Here is a 22,195-nt window from a genome sequence, read left to right on the forward strand (position 1 = left end):
TTGACATGGCCCAATTAACATCTCTTTCGCATGCCAGAAATGCACGTGAAGGGTGAACAGGTCTGACAGACTCAGAGCACACTAATGTTTTATCAGCACCACACACCAGGGTTTCTCCGCTCTGTGACACAGACAACTTACCGACTTGACTCTGTCAGCTCACTACATGACTTCTGAATTAGTCTGCATTCCACCCATCAAGCCATCCCTCCATTTTCTGCCTCTTATTCAAGTCTAGGTCTTGGGGGGTGCAGTCAGAGCAGACCCACTGAGAGTTCAGTCTCTCCTGCCATCTCCTCTAGCTCTTCCTTAGAGACACAAAAGGGTCCCCAAGCCAGTTAAGACACATCTTTTTTCTGTTTCTTGGGTCTGATCTGAGGTCTCATGCCAGTTGGGCATGCCAAACACACCTCACCTTGCAGGGTATGCTTGTGTTGTGTTTATTTTTTATTTTTTTATTTTTTTTTGGTGATGAAGAACATTAGCTGTACTTTGGGCCCCTCTATAATGATTTAGCTCGTCTTCCTTGATTAAAGGACGAGTCCATACAGCCTTCAAACACATATCATAGGTATAAGGAGCACACCACTTCAAGGACTTCAAATGTAAACTTGACATATTTTAAACTTTTTGTACCAACTCATTTCATTTTATTACCTAAAACTAAAAAAAGTTTCTTTTTTTTTTCCTTCCTCAGTGAGAGTAAAACGGATGTGACGAAACACCTAAACATTGGTAAATGCAATCTTATTTGATTAAAGGCTGAAGGCAGTCAACATAGTACTACTAATAATAATACTCCTCTTTACACGACATATTGATGCATTTCTAATTTCATGGTTGTAAATGAAACAACAAGGTTAGAACTATGATTTAGGTCACAGTTAGGGTTTTATACATTGTTAAAAATACACAAAAGAACAAAAGTGCATACTGGTAATACAAAAACATTGATTTTATGATATCAGTCTGTCAACAGGGGCTGATATCTATAATCTTTTTGTTTTGGTCACTCATAGCTCGTGGCGATGGGGTCATGGGTAGAAATGTAGATAAATCATCAGTTTTTGCCTCTTGGCATCGCTCTCCTTTCAACAGAACAAAAGTACATTATCTACATTACTACAAACTGCACAGATCCATCTGTCAATCTTTCAGCCTACTCTTCCCCTGTATGCTCATGAACAGGACCCTGAGGTATTTACCCTGAGTTGTTACTTCCACCTGAGGGTCAGGGTCCGTTGATCGGCGGACAGAGGCGGTTTCACGCAGCTTTAGTACAGTTTTTTGTTTTACGCCGGTTTTTCCCGAAGTCGCAAAAGTATGACGTCACAACATTCTGATTGGTCACTTGCAATGTTGATCCTGGAACAACATTTAGTATGATGATCTGGGAACAACACCAACACGAGGATATCAGATCAACCCAATTCTGATGAGGTTTCCACAAACAGCAGATGGATACACTGAAGTTCCAGATGCATCTCTCAGGTTTCATTTCAAGTCTTTGCTGGATTTATTTTCCCTGTTTCTTAAGGAGATGACTTTCAAATTCTGTTCACTGGTTCTCCATTTGTCCACTCCTCAAATCTTTTAAGAACAGACTGTGACACACACCATGCTGAGAGATGCTAAATTTTCAACTAATAGCTCTTTAGGTATTCCACTTGTTGGTGCAGAAAATTTTATTCCTGTGAAACTGTTATCTTTGTTACTAGCAGCCTGTCACAAAACCATATAATTTGTTTCCATTTTCAACACATTTTCCTAAAGTTGCAACTTAAAATGGGTTCTTTGCTAAACTGTCTGCTATGTGTAGACACAACACTGGTTTATTTCTTGAGCCATTTCTTGAGCCTCGTTTGTGCTTGAATGAGTCATAAGCCGATGTTAAGTGGTTCAACAAACTAAAAAAATCTTTCGACCTTCAGAAAGCCTGAAGATCTATTGCGGAAGACAACTTTAAAAATTACCAGGAAGTCTGAGTGCCTTGTAGAAACATATGAAGAAATGTGGATTGACTCCAGACTTTTACACACTACTGTAGATGGACTGTATTCTTTAAAGTCCTATTAACGCTAAAAAACACAATATGTCTTCAGATGTCTCCTGTTAATGAAAAGAATGTGTTTCGTTCACCGGAGGTTTAATCCCATTTTGGATATAATGAAATGAATAAATGTGCATAAACAGTGTTGAACTGTTCTTGAGCATAATGCTAAATATCAGCCACATTACTCTAGATTTACATTCTGACGTTCTAGAATTTTTGTACTTGGGACTACGTATAATAAAAGATGTAACCAGGTGAATATGGTGAGTGTGACCAAAAAGGCGTATCCACAACACACTCAAGCAAAGAAGAAAATAAAATACTGTGAGGCAGCCTTCAGGATCCCAGTCACAAATGCACAGTGATTACATAATGACAGTTCACCCGTAAGAGCTATGTAATAAAAAGAAAAAAAAAAGGAAAGTCTCTGAACAAACCCTAACAAATGTGAAATGGAAATCCAACCCCTCTAATAGTACATTAAGTATTCATGCAGCACATTGGCAATCAAATGGCTCTGTTTTCATGGCTGGCAAAGTCATTCTTCCAATAAAACACTGAACAAATATTCAGACAAAATGCTCTCATATACTTTCCTTTTTTCTCTCTTTTACAGGACACCTATATTTTCATTCATTTATATTTCACTTCATACACTTTTGTCTTCATTTAAATAAAGCATTGTGCAAAAACTGATTTTTAGATGCATTGTTTTTATGTAATTCTCCTTAATGGCACTATACTCATTCTGACAGAACACAAAGCCTGTCTCCTGTACAAGAGACCAGTGTTTCAACTAAATCCTTAAAAGGCATTTTTCAGTGCTTAGAGAGCTGTGAGCTGGGGCTTTTGTCTGCTGAAAGTTAGCAGATGCTGGAGACGGGGAGAAGACGGGGCTCCTGTTAAGATTGGACGAGTCATTTTAAGGATCCTAAAGTTTAAAAGAAGCCAAAAGAATTCCTCCAAAATCGTTCAACGAAAAACTCTGGTTATGGATTCATTCTTTAGCCAAATAGGAACAGGTTTATCATTCACTTTGTGTTACTGAGAAACCACAAAGCAATGGCCTACAGGCTTGCCAATGATCACACTTCCATTTATAGTGGTGAGTGCTCTATAAGGAAATGCTTTACTGCTCTTTCGTCACTGACAGTGAGAGTAGGAGATGAATCATTCTAATGTTGCTCTCCCCCATACAGAAGACACCCATAGTGCAATAATGTCAGGGTGATGCAGACTGCTCGGAGTTCCACTGTAAGCAGTGGAACCCTAAATCAAAATATAGGAAACGCTAGATGCCAACTGACCTGAAATGGCGAGTTAAAAGTAGAAGAAATGATTCAGGCTCTTACTGGTGGGTATTAATGAGCCAGCTTTGTGTTATTGGGTTTTGCTGAATCACTGATTTTTCTTTGCCTTTCTTCTAAGAAAAGGAAGACCAAGGCTCCTCCAGGATTATTTGATCTGAGCCACTGCCACGTATCAGTTAAGCAGTGTGGGCCAAGACCTGATCAACTAACTGTCCATAATTGCAACTTTAATAGCGTGAACAGGAGAGCACAGAAACTTTAGCAAAAGGTGCCTGTTAAGGAATGCTAATGACTATCTTATAACTATCTCACAATGGATGATAGTAAGCACCGATCCTGATTAACTAAACTGCTTAACAAGTGTACAGTAGGCACCTACCATAGGACAATGGATTATATACCAAAATATCAGGAATATGTGATAAAATATGAACTCCAGACAGTATGATATCAGTGAATCCAACAGACTTCACCCCATTTAAATGATTTTCTACAAATCTTAAAACTATTTTACTAAAAAAGCAGTGATGAAACCAGAATGGGTTACAATTCAGCTTGAAAGATGTCTATATTTTATTTTATTTTTTAACTTTGTTGCAAATGAGGTGCAGAACAATCATTTTCAATTATATCCTGGTAAAGGTGTCCCCTGGATTCTCTCAGTTCCTTAATTTTTATTAGGGCTGCTTTTTCTCCCTCCATCAGCTGTTCAAATTAGCTATTTCTTTCTTTTTTTTCTTACTTGTTTCAAATTAATGACTGCTGCCCCTGCCGGGAATTTAAAATACAGTGTTTAGTGCATGATTAACTCTCAATTTGAGAACTCATTTTTGCGTGTATGAATACATTCCCATCAAGGTGTCATGTCGCAGAAGTTTAACAACAAAATCCCATACATCATTTAACACTGCAAGCCACACAATACAGTCACACTGCTGCATTACAAGCAGGGGATTATTTCACCATCCTGGATTTAAAAGAAGATTGCAGTGCTGACAAGACCCGTCAACACTTGCTTTTCCGAATCTATTATTCTTCCTTGAATTATGTTCTTATGTTTTATGTGCTATTGAGCACACATAGGGCGAGTATGACCACCTTTGCTCTCTGGGAAGAGATTGTTTGGAGGCATGATTCATCTTTTAAATGACCTTTTTGAATGTGCTGTTGGAGCAATAACAATCCACTGTTCTTATTGCTGTCTAGTCTCCTAGAGATATGACAGAACCTTGGTGTTCAGTTAGACAAACTTATCAAAGAAACGATCAAAACATTGCCTTTCAGAGTTCTTTGGCACAGTTTTTTTGTGGCTAGCAGGGGGTAGCTGAGTGTAGCTTTCCTATAATTTGAATGCCTTCTCTGAAATTGCACCTAGTTTGACAAACTGTTATTTTGTAGCTGCCATGCTGAGTGTTTAAGATGCCTGCTCTGTTACAAACACACTGATAATTGACTGATAATTGCTAAATTTTTCACACTTCAGTTGACACTTGACTTTATGGTAATGTTTGCATAACTCGCATCAAACAAGGATTTCAGTGATTAACATGTTCACTTTGGCCTTGATGCATTTATCACACTATGAACCATATGCATTATACACAGCGTGATATTCAAACACTTACAGATGATTTTAAATGCAGCTTGCTTAAAATCAAATTTGACTGAATGGTGCAATTAGCTCTGGACACTTTGGAGAAAATAAAAAATCTTCCATATCAACCAAGAGTGTCTAATGAAGTCAAGTCAGGCTACTTTAGTACATCTGCATTTCACCTTGGATTATTACCAGGCAGGTAATGATCTCTAATGTGCCACTCCATCTTATTGGATAGATGCATCCTACATGATCATCTGGTCTGTTAAATGCTGGAATTACATGATTTGCTCATGTGTGTGTGTGTGCACGTTTTTAGAAAATGAATTTAACTCCAATCATTCACTCATTATTTCACAGAAGTTCATTATAATTTGTAAAACTTACTATCTGGGCCATGTTACCAGGTAAAAAAAAATATAGGTGTGTGCAGGTTCATGTCAACATCATAGATTTAACACATCTTACTCAGATGAACATGAAACTGAGGCTGATCACCTAAAACTGCGAAGTCAGTCTATCTGCTCCTCTTTAGCTCTTATTTTTTTAGGTATTTTATTTTTGCTAGTGCAGCTGGTGGGTTATGTTTTGCATATGTTGCCATGCTATTCCAGACTCTTCCACTTGCCAGATTAAATTGGGCAGATGACCAGTACATTTCAGATTCAAGCACCAACTCTTAAGGCCTCTTTAGAACCCAGTCAGCTGCCTCAGTTTTGCTTCAACAACATGCATAGAAATGATGATAAAGTTAACACTTGCTGTGTTATGTTCCTGCTATCATTATAACTGGACTTTAAAGGCTGTGATAATTAATTCAAAGCTTAGGTCAGTAATCGTGTGGTGCTCCTGTAACATCTTCTGAAAAATATTCGAAAAATAGGCGATAATGGCTTATCCAGGCAAACACAGAAAGATAAGACTGGCAATTTGTAGCACAGTTCTGCAGAGGGCCTTTCCTTCATGAAATGAATGCAAGTATGTGATGCCTTTTACATACAGATGGTCACTGTTGTCACCAAACTACTGGTCTTCAGTCTGGCTCTGAAACTAATCAATGATGTTTGATTGATTAATTATTGGAGCCACCTATAATGCAGAAGTACGAAGTGAGTGTTGGTAAAAGCTTTCCAAATGTGGGCCTTTAGTGATTTTTGCACCATGGAATACTCTTATGGCCATTTTAAGTCATCTTTCACCATCCTATCAACTAAACCCTTGGCCAAGTATCTGGCAAATGTTTGACAAATTAACTGATACTAAACTACTAAAATAAAGTTGTTTTTCCTCTAATTATATCTAAATTGGCAATTGGAATAGTATCCACTGAGTATTCCCAGGGCCCCAAATAAAGAAAAGGAACATTCGTACACAGAACCTTTTTCATAAGAAACAGGATTTGCATTTCTGTCTACATCAATGTCAGAACTCCAACAGTAACAACCAGATGGTTTCTAATAAAGCCATTCAGTATTCAGCTATGAAGCAAATACCATCCTTTTCCCAGACACTGCAGCCCAAAACATGCCACTGAATTGCATGACACTTGGCATCTTTTTTCTCAAACATTTGCAAACACATCAAAGAGGTGAGGATCCCTGAAAGATGCAGCGCAAGACTGGCAGCTATACAATCCACCCTGTGCTTACCAGGAGCCAATCAACGCAACATTAACAGGGACAGCTAAACAACTGACACTTGCCTTAGGCATTTTTACATTTTTACACACACACACACACACACACACACACACACACACACACACACACACACACACACACACACACACACACACACACACACGACTGTCAAAGCATCTCCCAGAATTCAGATAACTGAGGCATTCACTCTAAATGCGCCTTTATTTCTGTCTCCCTACAGAGAGACGGGGTCTGGTGCGGAGAGAGAAAGCTCTACTTAGAGAAGCTGCAGTCAATGAGTGGACTCTTGTTTCCTGCAGTGCGCGTAAAATTCAGTCTGGCTACACTGGTGCGGCACACACATCAGAGGTATCGGATAGCCTCCAACTCCCACTCTGTTAGAGCAGCCTGTCCATCATTCATAACTCCACCGAGCCGATGTGTGAAACAACACCCCGGGAGAAAAGACCGAAACGCCTCAGAGCCAAATACACTTCTGATAACCCCAAAAAATGACGTGTGCGCACTCTTTTACTTTTTTCCCCCCCACCTTCTTATGTCCGTTTCTTTCCGCCTAATGCTCAATTTCATGCGGGGTGAAGACGCAAACGTGCGCACGGTCAAACTCGGCTTAGAAGCGCGTACTCACACGCGCAAGACCCCCAGGCAATTTATTTACCAGGTCTATGAAGCACAGCAGCGTATACGCGGAGGCACAAGCACGCCACCGAGAGTTAAACGCACACATACAAATGGCAACTTAAAATAGGTTAGACAGCGAAAAAAGCCAGACAAACTTATTTTTCTCTTACCTGTCCACGCGCACCCCCCTGAACCCACATGACAGCTGATTAAGGGCGAAAAGAATGCTCGCGTTTGAGTTTTTTCCCCATCCTCTGCTTTTCTGCGTCTCTTTCAATTCCCTTCCTCTACCACTGTCATCCTCTCCAGGGCAAAGCTTCACAGCGCGGCTTGCAGAGAGCCGACACTCTCCCTTCCTTCCCGTGTGCGTGTGCGCGTATGTGCGAGCGACCGGACGAGAGCCGAGTCGGTGCGTGTGTGCGCATCTCTCCGCCAATGAATCCTCCAATCGTGCCCGGTTACTGAGGCGGCTCAAGTCGAGGAAGGCGCGGGATTGGTCGGTTTTCAGATCAATCCACGGCTCTGAAACTCGCCTCGCAGCGCCCCCCCTCTCCCCCCCCCTCCGCTCCCCCACCTCTCTCCATTATCTCCCTCTCTTCCTCTTCTCCTGTCTTTCTCTGTTAACACGTGATTATGTAAGATAGTGATCAGGAAGCGATACGTTATCCCATTCTCATTTTCTTACACACTCACACATACACACACACAGAGCACCAGACACAGCCTACCTTCCTAGAGCGTCCCAGCAGAATACAGAACACAACGAACACTACTTCATGGCAAGAGAAGGGGTGTACTTGAAACTGGAAAAAAAAATGGCAAATTGAAAGTTTAAAGGCTTTAAAAAGTTACTAAGGGTGTTTTACCGTTTTCTAAATATCATTATTATTATGTTCATGTGCAAATCATCTAAAAAAGTTACTTCCATTGAACATTTCATTAATTACACCTTGCTACCACTGGATTGGACCCTTCTTTTGCCTTCAGAAGTGCCTTAGTTATTTGTGGCATATACAGCATTGCAACACCACCACCAGCAGTAGCCTGAATCATTGATACAAGGCAGGATGGAGCCATACTTTCATGTTGTTTACACCAAATTCTGACTGTAGCGTTCGAATGTTACAGCAGAAATTGAAACTTATCAGACATGATGGTGTTTAACAATTTTTCTGTCGTCTAGTCGTAATGAGCCTGGTTGAATTGTGCAGTTTTCTCTGCTTAGCTCACCGGAGTAGCACTTAGTGTGGTCTTCTGCTGCCGTAGCCCATCTGTTTCAAGCTGAATGTGTTATGCTGAAGAGCATCTCTGAATGCAGAAGCTGGTTGGATAAAGCATTTATTTGAGCTACTGTTACCTTCCCGTTAGCTCAAAACAGTCTGTGTCTTTCTCCTCAGACCTCTGGTATCAGCAAGGCATTTTCTCCTAGAGAACTGTCACTCACTGGATACTTTGTCTGTTTTGGACCATTCTTTGTAAACCCTAGAGATGGTTGTGTGGGGAAAATCCCAGTAGACCTGCAGATTCTAAAATCCTCAGACCAGCCCATCTGGCATCAACCACCATGCCACATTCAAATTCACTTAAATCACCTTTTTCCCCCATCCTGGTGTTTGGATTGAATTACAGCAGGTTATCATGACTCCATACCATATGATTAGATATTTCCATTAACGAGCACCTGAACAGGTATACCTAATAAAGTGGTTGGTGAGTGTATATGTGTTCTAGTCTGTTTTTCACTTGAAGCTAGAGTTTCATTTTAAAAGCACAAGAGACTATAAATCAAATTGGTGTTTAGAACAGTGGGAGCAACAGACTTAATATTAAGTTCTCATTTTAAGTGTTTAAAACTAATTCAGTTCCAAATTGTCTTTGTTTTCTTTTACCCTTCCCACACTGAGTTTTCCAATTGTTAAAATAAAAAAAAATATTTTTTAAATCAAAAGTTTGTGATTAAGATTTATGAATTCATAGCACATTACTGTTAGCAATTCTGACTCAAAGCATTGAAATGAATAGTAAACAAAAGCATTAAACCACATAAATGGACAGTAGAAGAAAGTAAATGCTGATGCCCTCGAGGGGGAAAATTATAAACAGCAAGCTACAGTTCAGTCATAAATTACAGCATAACAGAAATTCTTATAGTTAAATCAGACCTCAGTGTAACTCAGTTGCTCAAGCCCAGACATGATTCATCATCAACATAAAGAAATGAAAAAGCAGAAAAGTAGGCATAAAATGTCATATATTGTACTGGCCGGCAAAAAGACTCACATGAATGTGTGTGTTTAAGTTCAAACTGCTAATTTAGTTGTGATGTATTGGTTGTTTGTCATGTTGAGTTTTGAATGTGATTGTTGTGAAAATGGGATTTCCAGTGTTTTGTATGGTTGACAAAATTATGAAGGTTCAGCCAGCAAATAGCTACCATTGTCAAGATTTCTGTAGCAAATGAGAATGTCTGGCCAGTGCTCATCTTCGGGGGGGGGGTGTTAAAATTTTCAGAAGCAGTATTTCATCAGCTGTGTTATAACTGTGAGTTGCAAATAGTAGGAGAATCATGAGAGAAGCTGATTTAAGTTGATATCTTGCCAGAATTCATCAAACAAGGTACACAGGTGATGGCATGCAAGTTGAGTCCCAGTTTAGCATGAGGGATGATGTTTTTACGCATATAGATGTGTAGTACTTTATTATATCAATAAAATGTGAGATTGCACCAGTAACACTAAATTAATGCTTGATTTATAGTGCTGCATTAAATCTACACTGTTGCTCTGGCGTGTCCTATGCCGCAACTGTAACAAGTATGCTTGGAAGTAATATGAGATGTAAACACAGTATATTGATTGACATATGGATAATGTCTTTGTGAAAGAAAACAAAATAGACTGTAATTGTATTTATGTTTCACATTACCTTGTATTTTATCAATGTAGACATTTTTTGTTTTGCTTTTTTGTTTTCATGGCCCTGACTATACATGCATTGACTCACTTGGCTCTGAAGTTGTTTCTTTTCTTTAGCTTATGATATCTTAGCTCAAAATCCAACATAAACAGTTCAGTTTCACTCGTGCAAAGCTGACACGCCAGCACCAAAATATAAATGCAAACAGCGATGTCGCCCACAATGACAAAGTTTCTACAGGGATTCAACTCAGTGCTAAATTTAAACTTAACAGATTAATAATGCCAAACAACTGGTAGTGATACACTGTAAAGCTTCCATGCAACACAAGACTATAATATAATTTTTTATATTGCAAAACTGTTTCTGTAGGCTACAATAATAATAATAATAATAATAATAATAATAATAATTATTATTATTATTATTATTATTATTATTATTATTATTATTATTACGAACATGCCTGACCAAATAATTGGTCTGCGATTTGGAGGGATAAAAGCTACACTTCTGAGGTTGATCTTTGCCCAGTGCAGTGCTAGCAGGAGGGTCTGTTTCTGATTTTTTTTTTTTCCTCATAAAAAATTTTCTGATGGGGAAAAAAACCCATTTATATGTGATATAATATTTCAAAAGCTTTCAACCCAATCAAACATACTTAGCTTTAAAATGGAGCACTCGTTAAAAACATGTAGCATCCGTTAGATTCTCTGGTTGAGATTTCTGAACCACTAGGAGTTGAGCACTTTCATCCTCCAGAATCTCAATAGTGCCATAAGCGAAGCATGGCTAGCAATTACTCCGGTGAGTTCAGAAGGCTTGAGGGAGTGAGGTCAACATCTAAGCAGTGGTATTCAAGTAAAACATGGTGAAGATTTATAAAGTTTAATTTGCTTCTCTGGCATTTTCTAAGACGAAAATGTATAGATTTCAAAATTTGAAATTTCTTCTACTAGCTTATCTTTTATGTCTCAAAGAAATGAAAACATATATCCCTCCTGGGTTTACTATATACATTAGTTTCTGCTCCAGCAAACTGTTGTCTGCAGTGTCTTTAAGCACTCAAAAGTTTTACACATTAACCTCATTGTTACAAATATAGACTCCAGGCATAAGGAGTGTGGTTTTCCACACTTTGTGCAAAAGTCTTGGGCCATCTTTTGCTAGGAAAATGCTAGGATGCAGTAGTTTAATGAGCTACAGTACAATCAGCTTCTTGTTCTGTTGTACATCTTTCAACCTCCTCCAAATATATTAACAACATTTGGTCTCTTCACTTCATAAGACCAGTTACCACTTTTTTCAGTCCAGTTCTTGAGTAATAACTCGTTGCTTTCTTACTTTTCCCCTTCTCTAAGAATGGCTTCTTGACAACCATCCTTCCACTGAAACCATTTCTAACAAGGTTTCAGTGAACAGGTTCAATTGAAGGGCCAAAGGATGCATTTCTAAGACCTCGTGTCAGGTCTTTGTTGGATTTATTAGATATTTCTTAAGGATGTGACTTTTTTCAGGACACACTACACGCTTTCTGTTCCTCCTTAAAAGCTGTTTCTAAATCACCTTTTTAGTGCCTATCAAATTGTGTTATCATTGGCATTTTTCATTGATTCAGCTAAAGAAATGGGAACAAATTATGTGATTTTTGTGACATGCTGCTAGCAATAAAGTGCCCTAAAAGCAGTTTAAAACAGGTAATTTGCCAAGTTGTTTTTATGTAGACACAACACTGGTTGATATTTTAAATTATGTAGGTGTGTTTTTAATACTTAACATTGACTTATAAGTCATTTATGTAGCTTATCAAACAAAAACAACATTTATGATAAATTAAGATCCATGAACTGAGTCCAGCTGTCCCATGTATTCATACCAACTGAATTTTAATTTTTCTGTACAGAATAGATTCCTTTGTGAAAAAACAGAAATGTATTGGTCAGTTCTGGCCTTGCTGTGCATATGTAATGTACTGAGCCACTGAATAAAGGTTTATGTTTTATTTTGAATCTGTCCTTGTATTGCTTTACAATGCTCTATGAAATTTGAAGCTGCATCTTCAGCCACATGTGCATCCATAATATCCATGCTCTCTGCCCAGCCTGGAGGTCACTGCAAACTCTCGGTACCTCAGCAGAGCTGGCAATATCATCAAGGACCACTCTCACCCCAGCAACCAACTGTTTGAACTATTACCGTCAGGCCGACGGTACAGGTCACATAAAACCAGGACAAACAGATTCAGGGATAGCTTCTTTCCCAGAGCTATCACCGTAGTAAATAAGCACAAAAACAATTGAACCTATTCCATACCGTCACTGTCATTATATTATGCTGCTATTCATACTGTCATTATATTAATGCTGCTATCCTGTATATATTGTACATACTATTGTTTGAGTACTTACGATTGTTTTTTTTGTACTTTTTATATTTTACATTTATATTTATTATTGAAACTTGCACCAAGGGAGTGGCACTCCAATTTCGTTGTACTCTGTACAATGACAATAAAGGCTATTCTATAAAGAAAAACTTTCCTACTCAAGTGTCAGCACATCTCATGTCACTGTCAGGCTGTCACAGTGTCTGTCCCTTGGGGCTTTTAGATGTTGTTTGTCTGGCCACAACTTGACCCAAGAATAAATGCACAGACTCACAGCATGAACAAACAGCGTCACAGAATATGCAAAACTTATTTTTAATATATTCAACAGCTGGTCAAATATTAATTCTCTAATCCCCAGTACACAAAAGTAAACCACTAAACAATCTTTTAGCCTGTTAGTGAGAATGGATTAAATGAGCTAAATGTGTTAGATGTTATTATCTGAGTAAATCCATAAATCCATAGAATTCCAATATTCCAATATAATAACAATAATAATAGGTGAGTGAAATGGCAGTATAAATTGATTTAAAGTTAACCATGTAAAATTATACTCTGCCATGTCCTTAATTATTCTTTTATTCTTCTAGCTTGCTGTGCATCCTGTTGGCATCCTCTACTGCAGGCGTTTCTTTCAAGCTTTCTCACTATTTCCCACTATCCTGAGTTCTGTCGCTTGACTTTCCGTTTAATTTTGAGAGTCACTTTTCTTGTGCATCTTGCTTTAGTTATTTAATATATGTCTTTGTTGCCAGCTGTGTAGCTCCCTAGTATTTTTATGCATTGCCATACACAAGTTTTTGTTCTTTTGTTTATTTTATTTTTTGATTTATGTATATGCCATTCATTATTATCATTTTTAATGATGAGTTGATGGTGCAGTGATGATATCATTAATAATAATGATGTACTACAACTTTGTCCTGATTTAGCATTTCACTTCAGAAGAAAAATAGGATCTAAATGCAAACAAAAAAAACTAACAGAGGCAGAATACAAGGAACAAAAGTGTTCTTTCATGAATCTGTTGGAGGTAACATTGGTACAATGGGGCAACAAATGAAACATAGCGAATACCCAGCAATTAACAGATGAGTCCAACAAAGAATAATCCAAAATGTAAACAAGAGTGAATCCAATAGGTGACCAAGAACATGGGAAATAAAGCTGAGACAGGTTCACAGCAGCGACACAACTGACAAGAAACACTTGGCACTGTATGGGGAGCTGACAGGAAATGAGCCACAAGTGGAAACGATTAGGGCGAAAGGAAGAAAACAAAGGTAGCAAACCAACCAAAGAGACACCAAATAAATTGAATACTAAAATAAAGCATGAGGTGACTTCAGACTAAAACAAAAACAAAACAATGAACACTGACAGGGTGAACTGGAGACAAAGGCAAAAAAGAGCCATTAGACGAACAAGAAAAAACCAAACAGATGAAAAACTCTAAGGGCATTGCAGTTATTCAGTGTAGGAAACACCAGGAAGTCCAGTTGTTTAATGATTACTAGGGCAAACGGCAAACAATATGTCTTGAAATTATACTGATATTCTATAGAACTGTTCTGCTAAAACAACACACAAAATAAGTCTGCTTTTTATCCCGAGTCCATGAGTGCATTCCGCCTCTTACCTTAACGACAGTCCTTTTTTAGTTTCAAAATACAATCATCTCCTATAACCAGCACTTCTCAGCTTGGCTGCACTGTGTTTCATGGGTTCAGAGGCCAATTACACTGTTTGGAAACTCTTTTTCAGCACGGTGCTCTGCATTATTTGACTTTCACTCTTTCCTTTCTATCAGTCAACCACTCTTTACTGCTCTCTTCTGCACACACACATTCACATCACTCAGCTACCCTTGGGCCAGCTGTTGAGTTCGCCTATGAATCCAGCTATGCTATTGCTCTCTCTGGATCCAAAGGGAAACTTAATGAATAATGAACACAGCGGTGAAATGGGAGAGTGGGGGTGGAGGATGAGTACAGGAGTGGGGGGAGAGAGAGGCCCTTCAAGAGCAGGATACGTTGGAGAGATTGAGGGAGGGCAACTTGTTAGTGTTCTGCCATCAATTAGGCCACAGAGGAGACATGAAGAGAATGGAGGCTGATGCATCACGGGGTTCTGTAAACCAGAGTGTGCTTGCTGAGGAGACAGATTAGGCGTCAGAGACGAGGAGGAGAACAGCAAGATGAGAGACAGAAGGAAGTGGACATGGAGAGACAGGGGTCTCGAAGGCATCGGTTCCTCAGCACACTGCCTCCAGCTTCATCTATCATCCAAGCCTAGTTCTTCCTGCCAAGACAACTGTGTTTCTGGTCTGGATCCAGAGTTGGCATACAGCTTCAAAAACATTCTAAAAAGGATGTGCTCAGTATATTAAACAAAGTAATGACTCTCCTTGAAACGGCAGGCAGGTGTTTTTAGTCTTAGCACTTAAACCAAAAAAACAAACAAAAAAACCCTCTCACACTTCATGAGGATCTGACTTTTCCATTACTGCCAGATGTTCAGGCTGTATTTTACACTTTCACAGGCATTTGTGCAGTACAAGTAGCTGGTTTAAATCATAATCCTGGTGTTACTTTTGGTCCTTCATATGTCGTCCTAAATTATTGCTGTTTGTGTTTCTAAAAAAAATTAGAGCATGCAGCTTTCTGGTTTTAGTTAGTTGCAAAATATCATCCCAATTATTTTAAGTTTAGGAATTGTATTTATAACCACTGGCAATGCTTTGCAGCAATATCAGTACAGGTAGTCAGGGCTGTCTCCTACAGATTAAATATTAATACACAACTAATTTTAAAAGCCTTTGTTGACTCTGCCGTGTAATATATGCATCACTTGTAGACGTTATAGCTGATTTTTCTGGATTAGGTTTAGAAGAGAATCGTTTGTAATGTTATATCAGGCAAACCACATTGTTGACATCAGCTAGTCTGAGTGCCAAGCCACAATTCCTTGTGTCCAATTGGCAAATTCCAAATAGTGTGAGATATTTAAGTTGCTTTGGTCACTTTACAGTTGCTGCACATATGCAAACCTCTTTGCAACCCACCTCCATCCAATCTCCTCCTTTTACTTAATTACTGTGTCACTTTTGTCACTGATGTCTGCTCTGTTCTGTACAAAACAAAAACCTCTGACTTTCAACTCATGTGTCTGGCAAACACAAAATAATGCTCCTGAGATTTTGTATTGTTAGTCTTGTGTTTTGGTTTGACTTTAAGTTTGGTTACTTTCCTTGTGCCTCTAGTTTTCCTGCCTCATGTTTTCCCCAGTCTTTGTCGTCATCTTTAGTGTTAAATGCCATGTCTCTGTGTCAGTTGGGGTTACTCCTTGTTTTACTTTGAATGTTTGGGTAAGGTGAAATACCCAGAAATACTGCCTCCTATCTCCTTTTCCTAATTGATTTTCCTAGACCTTGGTGGAAACCATCATGATGTCGAGGAAAGTTGCAAAGGAGAATTGATAAACACTCAGGAAAAGAGAATGGTTAATGCACTTACACTAGAATCTGTAACAATGTGGCAGCTGATATCTGCTGTTTTGAAACTACAATATCAAGCAGATGCAGTTAAAATGCACAGCTTAGTTCACCCCTAATGTGCTCTTACTGTGAAAAACAATAAATGTTTTGTGTATTTTCCTGCTGGAGACTATAATTCCTTATGAGTGTAACTCCTTTCCTGCTCCTTTTTTATGATTTGTTTCAGAATGAGGTAGTATTCTGTCCATTAATACTGATCCAGATTGAAGCTAAACCCAAAGTAAAAAATGAATTCATGATCATACAAAAAGCTGACAATGCAAAAATTGTCTCTCATTGCATTTTGATCATTGACTATACCTCACAATCTGGAATAAGGGAGTTTATATCCTGTTTATACTGAATTTAGGAGGCTACGGACATGCAACCAGTACTTATAGTTAACATTTATATGGTCTGCAGCACTTTGTCAATATTGTTGATCGTTTCCATGAATGGTCGAATGTTGCATCGCTATGAATAGTGTGACAGAATTACTACTTCTCTACTCTTCAGTCATAAAGGAGGCCAGGATTCCAGTTCACTTGAAAGTATTGTAAAATCTTTGGTGGAATAAGTGAGATGAGGACATGTTATTCTGGCAGACTGATATAAAGCAATCCATACATTCTGGTTTCTCAGAAACTTCAGTCACTGGTTACTGTCCATAAAGTTATAATTGCTTGTGGTAACCAGCACTTAAATTATAGCTGATTAATTATTTTCTCCCTCTAAACTCCACTTTAAGCTATTAGGTGACAACTTCCTGATTCTATTTAAGACTGCATGTGTTTAAGGGATCAAATGTTTATTATGACATAAAATACACCAGGTTCAAGTTTTAAAAAAGTGTATGAAGTTCACAATATGGTAAAATGTAAAGTTTCATCAAAGAGTAGCAAATAGCCAGTAAACCTGTATGAAGGTGACAAGAAGTGAATGATTTCAACGATGGTTCAATAATGAAGGCCTAAATAACTTCCTTGAAATTATGAGTATGAAACTGTAAACACGAATGCTTCTTCCTTATGACAAGCTACACATTGCTTCAGAGGTTACTTGGGTATCGATCTGCAGGGCCATTTCTCTGCATGATGTCTATTTCCCTGACGGGTTTTTAATGACGTGTCAGTAAATCATTTTGCCAGGGGGGCTAAACGGGGAAGAGCTTTTAATGATACTCTGAGATTACAGTGTGCTCCTTGGACAAGTTTGTAAGCGATTAACTTGTGAGGACGTTGTGTTGTACAAGATAGCCCGTTTATTTATTTATTTCTTTATTTTAATTGTGAACGGTTCTGTGGACACTTCATATATAAGAGATATTTGGTCAATTAATCACAGCTAAGCAGAACTGAGGGATTATGCACTTGAGTGAATCTCATTTCAAGCTGCTGGTTTGGGCGGGTGTGTGCACTGGAACTGTTGTGGACACAGACAAATGGCAGAGGCAGCCGGCTATACTGAAGCTGGGAGACACATATCAGCAGAGTAGGACTGGGAATTTGTTTTCCTTCCACAGCACATTTAATTTATATGTTGCTGACGAGCATCAAGGTTACACACTGCCCTAACATTTAAAATACATGTACCACTTTTCCCTCTGTGGAGAATACTTGGAGTACTGTTACACATGAGCACTTAACCAGCCAAAACAAATTGCTGCTCAGGAATCAAACAAATCGCTGTTTTTTCCGCCGACTATGGAAACATTGTTTCCTCATTAGAATGCATCAAACGTCTTGCTGAAGAGCACGCTGCCTCTAAAGGGCTGCAACACTACAGTATCTCATGCACAATGGTTTGTGAATATCTGAGTGTCTACAGTTAATGTTTTAGAAAATCTGCTGAGTAGCTAACTAAAGGATTTAGAGAACTTTTAAAAGAATACATGATATTAGTTGAAATTATTACAATAAAATATGCTTTTGGAAAATGGTATAACTAAGTTTTGAAGGGCCTTTGAAAGTAGCCTGATTTTATAAATTTGCCTAATTACAGAAACACAATGGATTTGAAATAATAACAGTTAAAATGTGATTAAAATGTAGACTTTTAGCTCTGTTTTTAGGCTTAGTTGCAAAGGTCATTGACCTGCAAAGGCTGTTGGAGAAATGACTGACCGGAAGTTAAATTGCTAAATTATATGATCTTGTTTCCTTATTCTTTTATGAGACACTAAGAAGACTCCAAGCGTTGGATTTGCATTACAAGATGCACAAGATAGGAAGTCTAAGTGGCCGTCACTGGCTGTAACTTTAACAAAAGCCTACGACAGAAAAAGCTTTACGAGTGACAAAATACGTCCTCCACCTCAGCAAGGTGGTCACTGATAATAACCCACTAATCGTGACTGGGTTTCCATGGTAAACGTGCATCCCTTTACAATGACTTCTGATTTATGCACAAATAAACAAACAAATAAAGAACGACAAAAAGGAAAATAGTGGTGCAAATGAAGGTAGATCATATTTCACATCCCTATGACTGTCAGAAGATGTTTTCATATCCCAAAGTTTTTGCAACATGAACACATTCCAAATGAGCACATATTTCTTTAAAAAACTCAAACCAAACGAAACAGTTTGAGCATTTGATGTGCTGTCTTTGTGCCATGATGGATTACACATAGGGTGTAAATGATTTTAAAACTGCACTTGATGTGTCACAGATTTTTTGGGAAGTTTAAGCATCTAGCCTAGACACTCATTGGAAACACTTAGTACCCTCAAGTCACATCTTTCTTGAATTATCAGCTGTAAAGGCAAACTGTAATAACTGTAACATCTGACAAACAGCAAACATTACATCTGAAAAGAAACGCATCAACCCTATAACAGAACAAAGTCATCAACTTTCAAACCTATTGTTCGTACTTTTGAGTGACATCATGTAGCTGAGCTCCATTTTCGTAAATGATGACTAAACTCAAGAAATTATGTTTCTGAAAAGAGACACTGGCAAGGCTTATAAATCCTAGTGGGAGAGTTTATAAAATATTTAAATGGCAAAGAATAAAGGAACTTTGATTAGTGATGTCGTGTCAGAATGCTTGTCTTTCTCTGTGTAATCAGGATAAATACTTTAAATTAGTGGCTAATTGTATATGTCAACAAATATGTTCAAAACACTCAGTTGCAAAATATTCTATTTTCCATTAGTTACTATTAATGCAGCAACTAAACATTTTTCTATACCTATTGTTAGGATTTCTTTTGGGATGCAAGGTTGGAAAATGCACTGTAATTTGCAAGAAAGTAGGAAAATTCTCCATTTCCTTCAAATTAGTATTTCAGCTATTTTCGTTCCAACTTTGGCGCCTGAGAAAGAACTTTGATGGGTGAAAAAATGACAACAAACCAGTTAAAGCTGAGAACCTGTCAGTTCAAAGGAAGAATATAACTAAAGGAAATTAGTCTAGTCTGCAGTCCTATAGGACTAGATTACACACTTTTAAAATGTAAGATTCCTAAAATCCACTTGAGTTTGGGCATTATACAAGCAATATTTTAGCAAATACAAATTGCCATTGAGAGAGTACAGGGAGTGCAGAATTATTAGGCAAGTTGTATTTTTGAGGAATAATTTTATTATTGAACAACAACCATGTTCTCAATGAACCCAAAAAACTCATTAATATCAAAGCTGAATGTTTGTGGAAGTAGTTTTTAGTTTGTTTTTAGTTTTAGCTATTTTAGGGGGATATCTGTGTGTGCAGGTGACTATTACTGTGCATAATTATTAGGCAACTTAACAAAAAACAAATATATACCCATTTCAATTATTTATTTTTACCAGTGAAACCAATATAACATCTCCACATTCACAAATATACATTTCTGACATTCAAAAACAAAACAAAAACAAATCAGCGACCAATATAGCCACCTTTCTTTGCAAGGACACTCAAAAGCCTGCCATCCATGGATTCTGTCAGTGTTTTGATCTGTTCACCATCAACATTGCGTGCAGCAGCAACCACAGCCTCCCAGACACTGTTCAGAGAGGTGTACTGTTTTCCCTCCTTGTAAATCTCACATTTGATGATGGACCACAGGTTCTCAATGGGGTTCAGATCAGGTGAACAAGGTGGCCATGTCATTAGTTTTTCTTCTTTTATACCCTTTCTTGCCAGCCACGCTGTGGAGTACTTGGACGCGTGTGATGGAGCATTGTCCTGCATGGAAATCATGTTTTTCTTGAAGGATGCAGACTTCTTCCTGTACCACTGCTTGAAGAAGGTGTCTTCCAGAAACTGGCAGTAGGACTGGGAGTTGAGCTTGACTCCATCCTCAACCCGAAAAGGCCCCACAAGCTCATCTTTGATGATACCAGCCCAAACCAGTACTCCACCTCCACCTTGCTGGCGTCTGAGTGGGACTGGAGCTCTCTGCCCTTTACCAATCCAGCCACGGGCCCATCCATCTGGCCCATCAAGACTCACTCTCATTTCATCAGTCCATAAAACCTTAGGAAAATCAGTCTTGAGATATTTCTTGGCCCAGTCTTGACGTTTCAGCTTGTGTGTCTTGTTCAGTGGTGGTCGTCTTTCAGCCTTTCTTACCTTGGCCATGTCTCTGAGTATTGCACACCTTGTGCTTTTGGGCACTCCAGTGATGTTGCAGCTCTGAAATATGGCCAAACTGGTGGCAAGTGGCATCTTGCACACTTGACTTTTCTCAGTTCATGGGCAGTTATTTTGCGCCTTGGTTTTTCCACACGCTTCTTGCGACCCTGTTGACTATTTTGAATGAAACGCTTGATTGTTCGATGATCACGCTTCAGAAGCTTTGCAATTTTGAGACTGCTGCATCCCTCTGCAAGATATCTCACTATTTTTGACTTTTCTGAGCCTGTCAAGTCCTTCTTTTGACCCATTTTGTCAAAGGAAAGGACGTTGCCTAATAATTATGCACACCTGATATAGGGTGTTGATGTCATTAGACCACACCCCTTCTCATCACAGAGATGCACATCACCTAATATGCTTAATTGGTAGTAGGCTTTCGAGCCTATACAGCTTGGAGTAAGACAACATGCATGAAGAGGATGATGTGGACAAAATACTCATTTGCCTAATAATTCTGCACTCCCTGTATAACCAAAACACCCAAAACAGAAAAGAAAAAGATAAACTGTTGGTTTGTAGTGACCCCGCTAATATCAGGGATGAGTCAAGTCCCAGCTGTCATATCTTAAAGCTTAACTGGGGGCTCCAAGGTAACCTGTTGAAAAATAGTAGATATTTCTGTAATCCTGCTTTTTGTCCTCTGTTCAGTTATTCAGCTGTGAGGGAGGTACAGCATGCCAGATCTATCAAACCCTCCAGTGAGATAATCATCTGCTATTTGTTCCTGCCATCTTAAATGTTCCTGAAATAACACGTGCTTTAACTGTTTTCTAAAATATCTATAAAGTCTGCATAGACAGAGTAGTAGTGGTGCAAATACTTTTAGTTAATGTTTGAACAGGAGAGACCAGGAACTGAATCTCACATAATGATATTTTCAATTTTTCAGTTTATAGCTTTTAAGTTACTGTAAGGTTAAGATCAAGATATGTACTAATATACATCACTTTTACAATAATAAATGGATTTTAAAATCTTACATTTAAATTGCTATAGCTATTCAAAACGAGTAGATGATACGTCTATATTGAAAGAATACTGGTCTATCTAACTGTAGGCCACCCTCTCACACAACTGATCGTCATCTCTTTTGGAAAGACGAATCAGATCTTGCTATTAAGCTGCAGATAGCCAAGCTTTATACAAAGAAAATGGTTGTGCATCTTCTTCAGGTGTCCACCTTCTTTAGTGTCTTGACAATCCCATCTGTAAAAGTTACAATTGAGACTGGAAATCATGTGGAAATTAAAAATTAAGTAGCATTTTTTAGCTTTCACCTTGTGGTAATTAATTCCGCTGTTATTGAGTGAAATTTTATTCTGCTTTAAAGGTGTCTCATTGTTTTGAAGTGTGAAAACCTTTCTATTCCATTTTTAAATGGCAGTGCTAAAATGTAGTTGTGAATGAATTACTTAACATCACGTATGGCGCGGTTTACACCATCAGATACTGTATGTGTGATTGTGAAGCGTGTTTCTATGCC

The 22,195-nt window shown here is 38.4% G+C and overlaps 1 protein-coding gene across 2 annotated transcripts in view; it reads right to left on the reverse strand.

Annotated features, from left to right (window-relative positions):
- The window catches only part of LOC146662495 (cadherin-18), a 210,486-nt gene that overhangs the window by 102,021 nt on the left and 86,270 nt on the right, over positions 1-22,195 (reverse strand). The window contains exon 1 of one of the 2 annotated variants that reach the window (XM_085419157.1): positions 7,413-7,603. The exons of the other annotated variant lie outside the window; for it this stretch is intronic. The gene's annotated coding sequence lies outside the window, so the exon portion shown is untranslated. Of the gene's footprint in view, positions 1-7,412; positions 7,604-22,195 lie in introns of those variants that run through there. 2 annotated transcript variants of the gene reach the window in all.

The sequence above is a fragment of the Rhamphochromis longiceps genome, linkage group LG9 (assembly GCF_057381845.1).
Source record: "Rhamphochromis longiceps isolate RC_006_pf linkage group LG9, R_longiceps_female_GT1.1, whole genome shotgun sequence".
NCBI lineage: Eukaryota > Metazoa > Chordata > Actinopteri > Cichliformes > Cichlidae > Rhamphochromis > Rhamphochromis longiceps.